Raw genomic sequence first — 11,899 nt, 5'->3', positions numbered from 1 at the left:
ATTTTATACACAGTGGATTCATTATCTGACATGACCACGTAAAACTAAAATAGGTTATTGCTTCTTTCATATACAAATAAAAACTGAGTTTAAATTTTTCATTATTTGGGTTATAATTTGGCTCAAAATATTAGTGTTCAGTTCAACATACACTTACTTCTCTTATTTAGTGTTGCAGAGGTTTGTTCACAAAATCTTGATTTTTGTTTTGTAATCATTCTTTCATTTTTGTTCAGCAATGACAATTCCTGGAAATAACAATTGCTGTTTCTCCCTAGTACTGTATTCATTAATTTGTCCTGTTACACAATGGACCTTTTCAACTCACTACTCATAGTTTGCCTCGGCTCATTAAGATTTCTTCTAGGTATAACCCCTGTGTATATCCATGCTTTTATTCCTTGTGTTCTGCTGCTGCTGCTGCTAAGTCGCTTCAGTGTTCTGATGTCAACTTAAGTTACAAAATTAATGTTTAGATCTGTCTTCTCTGTTTACTGTATTATCTTCTCCTTGTGCATATTTTGCATTTTAGTTTTCTTTACTTCCCCTCTTCTTCTATAGAAGAGCTTCTTAAGTATACCTTCTAAACTCCTTCCTACAGTTTAGTTCCACTTCTTACTGCTTCTGTTACTGGCATTAATGCTGTAATTATTGTTTACACTGTATAATCTTTGGTGATGATTGGTGGTGGTTTAATTGCAAAGTTGTGTCCAACTCTTGCAATCTTCTGGACTATAGTCTGTCCATGAGATTTAACTAAGCAAGAATACTGGATTGGGTTGGCATTACTTTTTTCAGAGGATCTCTTTGACCCAGGGATCAAACCTGCATCACCTGCATTGCAGGAGGATTCTTCACAGCTGAGCCACCAGGGAAAGCTGTATAATCTTTACTGCCACCTAACTCATAGACACGTTGGGCTGGATGAAGCACAAGCTGGAATCAAGATTGCTGGAAGAAATATCAATAACCTCAGATATGCAGATGACACCACCCTTATGGCAGAAAGTGAAGAAGAACTAAAGGGCCTCTAAATGAAAGTGAAAGAAGAGAGTGAAAAAGTTGACTTAAAGCTCAACATTCAGAAAATGAAGATCATGGCATCTGGTCCCATCACTTCATGGCAAATAGATGGGGAAACAGTGGAAACGGTGACAGACTTTATTTCTTCAGGCTCCAAAATCACTGCAGGTGGTGACTTCAGCCATCAAATTAAAAGATGCTTACTCCTTGGAAGCAAAGTTATGACCAACCTAGACGGCATATTAAAAAGCAGAGAAATTACTTTGCCAACAAAGGTCCATCTAGTCAAGGTTATGGTTTTTCCAGTAGTCATGTACGGGTGTGAGAGTTGGACTACAAAGAAAGCTGAGCACTGAAGAATTGATGCTTTTAAACTGTAGTGTTGGAGAAGACTCTTGAAAGTCCCTTGGACTGAAAGGAGATCTAACCAGTCCATCCTAAAGGAGATCAGTCCTGAGTATTCACTGGAAGGACTGATGTTGAAGCTGAAACTCCAATACTTTGGCCACCTGATGCAAAGAGCTGACTCATTTGAAAACACCCTCATGCTGGGAAAGAATGAGGGCAAGAGGAGAAGGGGATGACAGAGAATGAGATAGTGGATGACATCACTGACTCAATGGACATGAGTTTGAGTAAGCTCCAGGAGGTGGTGATGGACAGAGAGGCCTGGTGTGCTGCAATCCATGGGGTCAGAAAGAGTCAGACATGACTGAGTGACTGATCTGAACTGAACTCATAGACAGTTCACTTTTTATACAGTCTATTGTCTTACCTATTCTGTTCACTGCAATTTAGCTGATTTTTTCATATTTTAAAGATTCTATAATTTGCTTTCAGAAATGATTTCCTTCAATATCTTGAAGGCTGTATTCTATATTTTAAGCATGTTAGTGGATTGTAGTTCCCCTTTTCTCTATTTATTTACTCTGAAATGAGCAATATTTTTTAAACCCTCTTGTTTGATGAGAGAGGGTAATGGCTCCTCCATTCCAGAATTTTGTAGGCTTAATTTCACTGTGGATATGATGTGGTAGTCTATAGAAGCTTCTCTTGCTAGATAGAAACTTGGAGCATCCTTCCTACAAATCTTTTAAATTCAGTCCTTTTTCACTATTGACTCACATCTTTCAAAACCAAACTAAATTTCCAACAGATTTCTAATATAATGACATTGTGTTGTTGGGAGTTATTCCAGAGAAGTATTAAAGAGGGTTTGTCAGTCATGAGAATTATGAGTGTTTTGCTGCATCCATCCAGTTACTGAAAAGCCTGTGACTATAAGGTAGGTATGCAAAACTAAAATGTTGGAAGACTCTCCATCAGGCTTTTCTGAGGAGTCCATTTGCTTGTTTCTTTCTTTCTTGAGATAGTCTGTGGGGGTTATATTTTCCAATGCATTTCTACCACTTTTCTCCGGGCTTCACATACCTATGGTTACTGGGAATTATCTGATGGATCTGGCATATATTGACTAATGACTTTTAGCTTTTTCACAAATCTGAGAAACCAGGTCAGAGCCCTTAGATTCCTGATATTTTAATCAGAAAGACCTACTAAAAGTCTGAAGTGTGTCACTGTAAATTCTTGTACTCCTGAAGCTGAACAAGAGAAAGAGAAAAATCATCGTGAAAAGTGATAGAACAAAAATAGTATAAAATGCCATTTTTTCCAAATTTATCATTGATTTCTATTATATTTTTTCTCTGTCACTTATGTTTATAATGTAAACATTTATACAAATGTAAATCCATATTATGGTCTTCTGCTCATTAACTGTAATAGAGAAACAACCATAATAAAAGCCTTGATTGGACACTTTAGGGTATTATCTGTTAGGAAAAATATCCATCTGAATTCTTAGTTAGAATGAAGTTGGAGGACCTTTTATCTTTAAAAATGATTGTAAGACATCTATATGTATGTATATAGCTATAAAGGGATAAGGCAATGACACCCCACTCCAGTATTCTTGCCTGGAAAATCCCATGGATGGAGGAGCCTGGTGCGCTGCAGTCCACGGGGTCGCTAGAGATCGGACACAACTGAACGACTTCACTTTCACTTTTCACTTTCATGCATTGGAGAAGGAAATGGCAACCCACTCCAGTGCTCTTGCCTGGAGAATCCCAGGGACGGGGGAGCCTGGTGGGCTACCGTCTATGGGATCACACAGAGTTGGACACAACTGATGTGACTTAGCAGCAGCAGCAGCATATAGCTATAAATAACCTATATCATATTATACATGTTATATACATACACAATAAAGATATGTATAACATATTGTACAAGATATATTATAAATATTATTTTTCCAGACAGCTTGTATGTGTGTTCAATAAACACGTGCCTTTTGCATGTCTGACAGAAAGGAAATCTTACAAATAACCAGTGCCAAATCTCTTCTTGTAAAGCAAAGATAATTTTTTTTAAAATGCTTTTAAACATCCATGTATTATAAAGAAAGGCCACCAGAACACAGAGCAGGTAAGTACAAGATTGATTACATACAAGAAAAATATGAGGATACAAGTTGATGACATCAGGGACTTTTCATATATGAAATTTTGTGATGGACAGGATCTATATAATTTACATAAAGGCAATAGAAACACAATGATGATTACACAAAGAGACAAATATAAAGGCTAGAAAACGCAAATCAACATCCTTTGTTCAAATCAAATTTACATCTCAAAAGTATCCCAAAACAGACATAATCAACCATGTTTTACTCAACAGAAAAGGAGGGATAATATTTCTACACTTGGGCTGTAATGCAAAATACCTTCATAAGTAGCATGCTAAATAAAAAGTGATTTGAGAAAGATGTTTATATGAATGCAAAAATGAAGTCTTCAGTGATTTCTATCAAGAAAATACTTTAAATTGCTCTTTTGTCAAGGTTGCCTGAGTCACTGAATATGTTTGCATTTTTTTACTAATTTTCAAAATGAACAAAGAACTCTTAATATCAGTCTTTTAGAAAATAGTCTCATAGATTAAATACGTCCTGATAACCATTCTTAAAAAAAAAAAAAAAAAGGATGTTTCATTAAGATGGAATTTTATAAAGTTGGCAGTTAAAAGGCCTGAAACTTCTGAGAGAGAATGGTCCTGATAGAAACAAGTTCAAAAAGAATTCATACGGGTAGTGTAGCTACTAATACATCTGGGAATACCAAAAAGGCCCTAGAGGAGAGGAGATAAATGTATTGAGAAGTACAAACCACAAATTCCAATCCTTGAATTTAGGACATAGATGTACGTTATGGAACTAGCCATTAGTTTTGATTGGAAACCTCAAATCACACAGCTATTAAAGAAAAGAGTTTTCCTAGACTCCACAATATTGGACAGAACTTAGAATCAGTGATAGAAGACAAGAAGTGGAATGTTTCTTCCTTACTCACCTCTATGGTCAAGTTAGCATTAAAATGAATTAAGAGTTTGAATGACTCAAAGCAAATCCTAACAGTTTTAAAGTGTGTATGTGTGTGTGTGTGTGTGTGTATACACACACACACACACACACACACATATATATATATATAGTTCATTAACAAACTTTATATTTTAGAGAATTTTTAGATTCACAGTAAGAATGACGGAAAGTACAGAGCATCCACTGTATATTCCGTCCACAAACACATACTCAAGCATCCCCAATATAAAACACCCCTGACGAAAGTGGTATATTTGGTGTAATTGATGAAACTGCATTGACATATCATAATCATCCAAAGCCCATAGTTTACGCAAGGATTACGCAAGGATTCACTCTGGGGTGTTATACATTCTATGAGTTTTGAAAATGTGTATGTGGCATGTATCCACAACTGTAGTGTACACAGAATAGATTCACTGGCCTAAAAATCTTGTGTTCCACCTGTTCAGCTCTTCCCACCCATTTGAGGCAACCACTTATTATTTTACGGCGTCCATAGTTTTGCCTTTTACAGAATTCATATTTGTAGTTGGAAAGCTATAGTATGTATCCTTTTCAGATTGACTTATTTGACTTAATAGTATGTATTTAAGATCCCTCCATGACTTGATAGTTCATTTCATTTTAGTGCTGAATAATATTCTTTTGTCTGGATGTGTAACAATTTATTACTCTTTTCACCTACGAAAGGATATCTTGGTTGCTTTCAAGTTATAGCAATAATGAATGAAGCAGTTATAAGCATCCATTTGAAAGTTTTTTCATTGTTCAGTTGCTAAGTTGTGTCCAACTCTTTGTGACCCCATGAATCGCACTATGATGGGCTTCCATATCCTTCACTATCTCCCAGAGTTTGCTCAAATTCATGTCCACTGAGATGGTGATTCCATCCAACCATCTTATCCTCTGTTGTCCCTTCCTCCTCTTGCCCTCAATATTTCCCAATGAGTCTTTTCCAATAAGTTGACTCTTTGCATCATGTGGCCAAGCTTTAGCATCAGTCCTTCTGATGAATATTCAGGGTTGATTTCTTTTAGGATTGACTTGGTTGATCTCCTTGCAGCCCAAGGGACTCTCAAGAGTCTTCTCCAACACCACAGTTCAAAAGCATCAATTCTTTAGCACTCAGCCTTCCTTATGGACCAACTAATTCCTCTTCCTCTCATGCCTAAAGTACCCATCTACTACAGGTAGGTCAATTGGTATGACTGATGATTCTTAAGAGTTTTAGAAATAACCTGAACTATATGCTTTACATATACAAACATTTTCATTTATAAATAAATACACATGCACACACACACACACACACACACACACACACATATATATATATTTCAACTGGGAGCTTTATGTTATAGAAACATTGAAGCAGATTATAATAGGATTCAAGCACACAAAACTGCTTTTCTAAGCACACAGGTGTTATATAAGGTTTCATAACAGAAAAATAACTAAAGATCATTTAAATAATGTAGGTGGTACTAACTTGGACAATATTCTGAATCTTTAAATCCTTAATTATTTTGTATTAATTTAAGTAAATTAGGTTTCCATATGTTCTACAGACTAGAATGTGGACTGGGGATTAAATGAGTCCACAGAGAATATTCTAACTGCCTCTTGAACAGCAAGGTCTGTTATTAATAATATTCCTTTCTATGGGATGGAAATCCCTCAGTCACTGTATAAAGACAGAGACAAATGAACCCTGTACTTTTGAACTATTCAGTAAGTTTCATAAGAAGGAAACACAGATAGGGAACTAGTATGAGGCAGAGAGCTTTGAGGTAAATTCAAACCAAAGACAGAATAGAAATGCTAATATATGGTCAAATTCTGGTCAAGACAGATGGACTAGGACTCTGTGTAATTAAATATCAACTTTAGAATAGGATTGGAGTTTAAATTCTGCATCTGTACCTCAATTAATTATGATTTGGGATAAATTCTTTAAGTTTTCTGTCCCCCAGCTTTCCCATCTGTAAAATGTTGACCTTAACTGCATCATTAGGGCTTCCCTGTTGCACAGCTCTAAAGAATCCAAATGCAATGCAGGAGATGTGGGTTCAACCCCTGGATCGAGATGATCCTTGGAGTGTGAAGTTAAATAGGGCTTAGGAGTCATTCCTAGTAACATGGCCTGTGGAAGTGACTGAATCGCAGCTGGGCTATTTCAAATCCTAAAAAATGATGCTGTGAAAGTGCTGCACTCAATATGTCAGCAAATTTAGAAAACTCAGCAGGGGGCATATGACTGGAAAAGGTCAGTTTTCATTCCAATCTCAAAGAAGGACAATGCCAAATATGTTCAACCTACTGTACATCTGTTCTCATTTCATATGCTTATGCTCAAAATCCTTCAACCTAGGCTTCAACAGTAGAACTTCCAGATGTTCAATCTAGATTTTGAAAAGGCAGAGTAACCAGAGATCAAATTGCCAACATCTAGTGAATCACAGAAAAAGAGAATTCCAGAAAAACATCTACTTCTGTTTCAATGACTACACTGAGCCTTTGACTGTGTAGGTCATAACAAACTTAACAAAATTCTTAAAGAGACAGGAATACCAGACCATCTTATCAGTCTCCTGAGAAACCTGTATGCAGGTTAACGAAGCAACAGTTAAAACCAGGCATAGAACAATGGACTGGTTTCAAATTGCGAAAGGAGTATGTCAAGGCTGTATTATGTCACTCTGCTTATCTAACTTATATGAAGAGTACATCATGCAAAATGACAGGTTGGATCACAAGCTGGAATCAAGATTGCCAGGAAAAAGATCAATAACTTCAGTGTAGATGATACCACTCTAATGGTAAGTGAATAGGAAATAAAGAGCTTCCTGATGAGGGTGAAAGAGGAGAGCAATAAAGCTCGATTAAAACTTAACATTAAAAACACTAAGATCATGGCATTTGGTCTCATTATTTCTTGACAAATAGAAGGTGAAAAAGTGAAAGCTGTAGCAGATTTTCTTTCCTTGGTCTCCAAAATCACTGTGGACCATGAGTGCAGTGATCTTAACCATAAGATTAAAAGACACTTGCTCCTTGAAAGGAAAGCTATGACAAATCTAGACATATTAAGAAGTAGACCTCACTTTATTGACAAAGGTCCATTTAGGCAAACCTGTAGTCTTTCTAGTAGTCATGAACTGATATGAGAGTTGTACCTTAAAGAAGGATGAGTACCGAAAAATTGATGGTTTTGAATTGTGGTGCTGGAGAAGACTCTTGACTGCAGACTCTTGGACTGTAAGATCAAACCAGCCAATCTTAAAGGAGATCAACCCTGATTAGTCATTGGAAGGACTGATGCTGAATCTGAAGCTCCAATACTTTGGCTACCTGATGTGAAGAGCTGACTCATTGGAAAAGACCCTGATGCTGGGTAAGATTGAAGGCAAAAGGAGAAGGGGGTGACAGAGGATGAGATGGTTAGATACAATCACCATTTCCATGGACATGAGTTTGAGTAAACTCTGGGAGACTGTGGAGGACAAAGGAGCCTGGTGTGCTGCAGTCCATGGACTATCATGCAGGAGTTAGCAACTGGACAATAACAGCATCTGGATCATTAAGGACTGTATGGAATAGTGGTTATAAAATTCGTAGCATAATTAATGGCACATATTATGTGTATTGCTTAGGACTCTGTTACTTGTGGAGGAAAGAAAGGCTAAACAAGCTAGCTTAAGTAAAAGAGCAATTTTTTAGGTTCCTATAACTAGTTCATTTATTTCCATGAAGGGCTTATTAGTAACTATTTCTTCTCCTTTTGTTTCCCTGATTTATAGTCTTCTATTTAGCCTCATACCCAGGCTGTTACCTTCGTGGTTACAAGATGGCAACAGTTGTTTCTCGCATTCCTTCAGGATGGAACACAAAAGAAACATGATTGCCTAAGTCTCAAAAACTCCAACAAAAATCTTGCATATCACTGGTTCTGTTTTTTTTCTATCACTGTAGTAATCACTCTCAGTCCCTTTACAAAGAGGGAAACTAGTCAAGGGACTGTTTCCCAGGTGTAAGTTAGACTAAGCTTACCAATAGATGGATGACTTCTGAATTGCTGTTAATGGAATTTTCACGGCCTATTTAGAGAAGAGGAAGAAGATATGCACCTGAGAGAGGGTTCATGGAAACATGAGTTAAAGAGAAATTAAACGTTCAATTATTTCTGCTTTGTAACGTATAGAGTCAGAGGTGTCTTTACGCAGAAAATAAGTACATAGACAGCAAACCAAGTAAGTGTAGGCCTTAGAAACAAGAGACACCTCCTTCCGATGCTGGCCCTATGAGGTCACAGGTGAGTGACAGACGAGCACGTGTAAATATCACCATTGCCTTACAGTTGCCAAAGAAATTCAGCTTAGTCATTAGCCTACACACTTTTCAGCTCTAGAAACTTAATAACTTATCCTACTTTAAGATGCAAAAGCCCCACAAAATATATTGACAAAAAAAGTGCTATTTTTTTTTCATCCCCATGCTGCTACTGTTAAAAAAAAAAAAAAGTATTAAGTCCTTAGGATAACTAGTGGTCAATCTCCAAGACTTCCAATGCTTCCTTCAGTTCCAAATCTACAAAAACACTGGTTTGAAATGATGGCATATATGTTATTCTTAAGTCATTTAAAATGTATTATCAGTTTCTTTTCTGGTCTTAGTTCAGTTCAGTTCAGTCGCTCAGTCGTGTCTGACTCTTTGCAACCCCACGAACCGCAACACACCAGACCTCCCTGTCTATCACCAACTCCCAGAGTCCACCCATAACCATGTCCATTGAGTCAGTGATGCCGTCCAACCATCTCATCCTCTGTTGTCCCCTTTTCCTCCTGCCCTCAATCGTTCCCAGCATCAGGGTCTTTTCCACTGAGTCAGCTCTTCACATCAGGTGGAAGTACTGGAGTTTCAGCTTCAGCATCAGTCCTTCCCATGAACATCCAGGGCTGATCTCCTTTGGAATGGACTGATTGGATCTCCTCGCAAGAGTCTTCTCCAACACCACAGGTCAAAAGCATCGATTCTTTGGTGCTCAGGTTTCTTTATAGTCCAACTCTCACATCCATACATGACCACTGGAAAAACCATAGCTCTGGTTTTAGTAATTTCCCCAATACTCTAAACTTTGCACTATTTATACTGTCTTCCTATCCTATCTACAGGGTTTCCATACTGATGCCTTCTATTGCCATCAATTTTTTTAATCAATTATAAATCTCTACCTTAATGTTAGATTTTTTTCTCTTGGGTTCCAGGCCTATAATTGTATTGGCCCACAGACACCTGATGTTCAACATGTCCCACACTGAACTCATTATCTCCACTCAAAACATTCTATGTAGATGGTAATAATTCACTGTCTTTAATGCTTGGAATGAAGAAGTCCCTTCAGTCATTATATTTTCTCTTATCCACCATATTACCACTATATTTTGATGATTTTAACTTTAAAAAACTCTTTTGGGCTACTATGTCCACTCCAAGCCCCTGATGATTGCCTTAGTTTGTGTCTTCATAAGATCATATTTGGAAAAAAAAAATTTTTTTTTTCCAAAAAAAGTTTTTTACTGAGTAACTACTAAGTCCCAGGCAATATTCGGGTTACCAAGGCAATGGCACTGAATTCCACAAATAAAACCTAAGTTCTAGTGGGAAGATGTTAATTCAACTCTACATGTTATATAAACAGAAAGAAGTAGGGAATGGGAATAAACAGTAGCAGGGCTGTTATATAGATAAGCTGATCAGGGTCTGTCTATGGAAAGTGGCAATATTTGAGTACAAATCTGAAGGAGGTAAGGACAAAATCCTTGTCACTCCCTCCTACTGTAATCGGTCTCCATCAAATTGTCACTCCCTCCTGAAAAATTTCGTATCCCACGGTGTTATTTTTTGTTAGGGAAGCTTCAGTCAGGGAACTCTTCTAGTTAGGAAGATCTGTCACCTGTAGCCTATAATTCATGGGCCATTAAATGACTGCTTACCTCTTGTCCCTGGTCTTCACTCCCCACCGTGCACCCTATAGGCTCATCATCTCAACTCCCCACAGTTCTCTGAACACATTATACCCTTTTATGCCTTGACACAAGCTGCTTTATTTTTTGCTTTTATTCAAAAGGAGTCTTCCACCAATCTGCCTATTAAACTTCTTATTAACATTTAAGGATGCATCTCACCTCCTCGAGGCAGTCTTTTCTAACTTCCCAAACTACAGGCATTCCTAACCCACCTTATCACGGCATGTAACACAGTGAATTGGGATTCTTTATATTTTATACCAGCCTACTTCTAGAGTAGGGGGCTTCCCTGGTGGCTCAGTGGTAAAGAATGCACTTTCAATGCAGGAGACACAGGTTTGATCCCTGGGTCAGGAAGATCCCCTGGAGAAGGAAATGAAAACCCACTCCAGTATTCTTGCCTGAGAAATCCCATGGACAGAGAAACCTGACGGGCTACAGTCCCTGGGGTCACAGAGAGTTGGATACGACTGAGCAACGAAGCAACAACAGCAACACCTTTTAGAGTAGAGTCTGACTTTTACTTATTTGAGCATATGGTATAAAGATAGTTGAGAAATATTTGTTGCCTGAATCAAGTACCTTGGGTAAGGAAAAGAAACTAGAGGCTGTGGGCTCAGTTATATTTTTCCAGTCACAAAAATCTATGGTTTGATTTTATTAGGGGAAAAAAACTGCGTCCCTCAAACATGCGTATTCCTCTGCAAGTTTCTTGTTCTCGAGGATTTCTCTTTTCTTTTTGTTTTTCTGATATGTGTGTGCCTGTGTGTGTACCCACATTCCCAGCCACCCAGTTTCTAGTTGTGACAGCAAAGTTGGGAGAAATGAAAATGAGACCTATGAAAAAGGAACCAAAAGCTCCAGCAGCCTCAGATTTGGGCTTTTCTTCTGATGGCAAATTTCTGTGCAGGGGCTGAGTGAAGTGAGGCATACCTGATGTGTTTATCTCTGCTTCTACACTGTAGATGAATTTCTCATTTTCAGCTAGGTCTATGATAGACATGCAAACACAAGGAAGTAGGAAAACAATGAGTTACCTATTATCTTTACTACCATTTTTTAATAACTTAACTTGATGAGGCTGAACTAGGCTGGCACTATCAAATATTACTCATCCCAGCATCTCTTTATTAAGGTACAATTTTTCAATTTACAAAAAAGTACATTGAGATAGGCTCCCGTTACAGACTTCCATAAATGTATCAAGAAACAGAGCTGGGATAAACTTTAAGCATCCATTCTACATTTTGGAAACATTATTAACTTCCCTTAAGTAAGATCTGAGTAATAATTGCCCCCCAAAATGTAGTTTTCCCATGTTTTAGAACACACGCATATGTATATACATATATAAGTCATAAAATATATAAAACTCAAAATTTCAACAATTCTTATAAAT

This window comes from Bos mutus, chromosome 1, assembly GCF_027580195.1.
Source record: "Bos mutus isolate GX-2022 chromosome 1, NWIPB_WYAK_1.1, whole genome shotgun sequence".
In the NCBI taxonomy this organism is placed as follows: domain Eukaryota; kingdom Metazoa; phylum Chordata; class Mammalia; order Artiodactyla; family Bovidae; genus Bos; species Bos mutus.
This window is presented reverse-complemented; position numbering follows the sequence as displayed.